The sequence below is a fragment of the Penaeus monodon genome, chromosome 15 (assembly GCF_015228065.2).
Source record: "Penaeus monodon isolate SGIC_2016 chromosome 15, NSTDA_Pmon_1, whole genome shotgun sequence".
NCBI classification, from domain to species: domain Eukaryota; kingdom Metazoa; phylum Arthropoda; class Malacostraca; order Decapoda; family Penaeidae; genus Penaeus; species Penaeus monodon.
Genome location: NC_051400.1, coordinates 19,072,895 through 19,074,883, shown reverse-complemented (window position 1 = coordinate 19,074,883; position 1,989 = coordinate 19,072,895). Strand labels below are relative to the sequence as shown.

At 49.0% G+C, this 1,989-nt stretch overlaps 1 pseudogene; it reads right to left on the bottom strand.

The window, feature by feature from the left end:
* Positions 1–711: 711 nt before the first annotated feature.
* LOC119582246 lies at positions 712–1,634 on the bottom strand (annotated as a pseudogene).
* Positions 1,635–1,989: the final 355 nt, after the last annotated feature.

The following is a 1,989-nucleotide window of genomic DNA, read 5'->3' as shown; positions in this document are numbered from 1 at the left end:
ATAAAGAATATATTTATTCTTGCTACACGCCACTTCTCATAAAGTGGCATGCCACTCTTGAAAACACCCGTAGGTGCATAAACTGACGTTGTAGTCAGCACAGTAGCTTCTGCTGCTCCGTCTGCGTCCATGGCTGGAACACACCCTGCACCTCCTCTTCTTGCCGGGTATCTCAGAGACGTAATGCATTCGATTACAAGGAGGAGCGGCTGTAGATGGATACAGCACAGCTCTACTCCTTGTAGAGTCGGCCCCTTCTCTGAACTGCCCCAAGAGCTCAGAGGCAAGGCCAGCTCAGGAGGCTTTCTGTGATTCCTCCGTTCCCAGGGCAAGATGGATGGCCCAGGCATTGACAATGGCCATGTAGAGGAAAAAGAAGACCTTCCTGTACCAGACCTTGGGGCGGTAAGTCGTTGAGTAAGAACTGGCCATCTGATCACCAACGTCGACACCTTTCATGCCGACATTGTAATCTTTTACTACCAACAGTTTGTCCCCATCCATTGCAGCGGTTTTGACAGTAGACATCATGGTGACATTGCTACGGTCCTTCCACATCCTTCCCAGTGTACACCTTAAAGCAAGAGGTATATCCTGCAGCCAGGCTGGTACTGGCACAAAGCTTATTGACCTTCAACCCGAACCTCGCCCTCTTGGTTGGGTTGTAGGTCTTGAAGCCTAGCCGCCCACAGAACTTCCACAACGACTCGTCTATGGCAATGTCCTGCCCAGGCATGAAGACCGATCGGAACGAGTCATTGAGGGACTCTCCGACTGGTCAGAGCTTCTATATCCTGTCCTCCGGGTGTGGAGCTCCTTCCTCCAAGTGGGCGAAATGGAGGTGAGTCGTCAACTGGTCGAACTGATCCCTTGTCATGACCTTGGCAACAAGTTCGTGATGCAGGACACGGTTGGTCGACCAGAAGTTTCCACACCCATTATGACGCGGATCCCAAGGTATGCCATGACCTGCCTGGATGTGGGCTTCCACTTCCTCATGTGAGGGGAAGGGGCAGGAGGGTGGGCAACTGCATAACTATGGGAGTGAAAAAGAAAAAGTAATACACTCTGGCTGCTCAATGCAAGATATTTATTCAGTATGGATAAAAAATGGAAAGAACCCAAAAGCAATAACTTACCAGTTGGTCTCCTCAGTGATGTGATCAAGGAGATCTTCCATGAAGAGACATGATAAGATCTCCAATGGCATACTGGAAACATCCAGCAGCACCTTTACATCTGGGTCGCTTCAGAACCCACAACGGAATGGGATATTATCCTTCCTCCTCCAAACGAACCTGTCTGTCACTGGGACATTCACGGACCTAAGTTGTTCAACATACATGGATAGTGGTTCATCACTATCCATTGTTAGGTCCAGTTGTCCAACGTAGTCCAGGTCTTCATCTGAACTTACATCGAATGTGGGGTCTTGCTGTCCTTCCGACCTCCCAGGGAGCCACTCATCCCCACTCCCCTTGGAGGAGTAGTCAAAAAATGTGGATGACCTGGAAGAGGAGGCACAAAGGGCGTCGCTGAGGCACCTTTGAAGGAGGCACCGAAGAAGTTGATGGCTGAGGGTCATCAACCTCAGAGTAGGAGGAGCTTCTGGACATCTTTGCAGGTTGAGGCATTGCAAGAGTGAGTAATGAATGAGGTGCAAGCACCTCTATGCATACGGGAAAATTCCCGCGCTTTTACCTGCTGGGAAACGTGGAAACAGCAGTAGCCAGTGAGATCAAAGCAGCGACTAATCACATCATTGCCTGTATAGTGACATCACTTCCGTATTTGACATCATTTACTCCTATGTGGTAGTAAGATGGCAGCAGTAAGTGACATCACATCTGTGTGAGTGCCTATGTTTGTCCATGTGTGTGTGTTTTGTAAGTAAAGATCGTGTCTGTAATGAAGTCACTTCCTTTTACCTTCATGACGTCACTTCATCTTTGTGACGTTACAATTGCGTACACATCCAAGCACACAGTG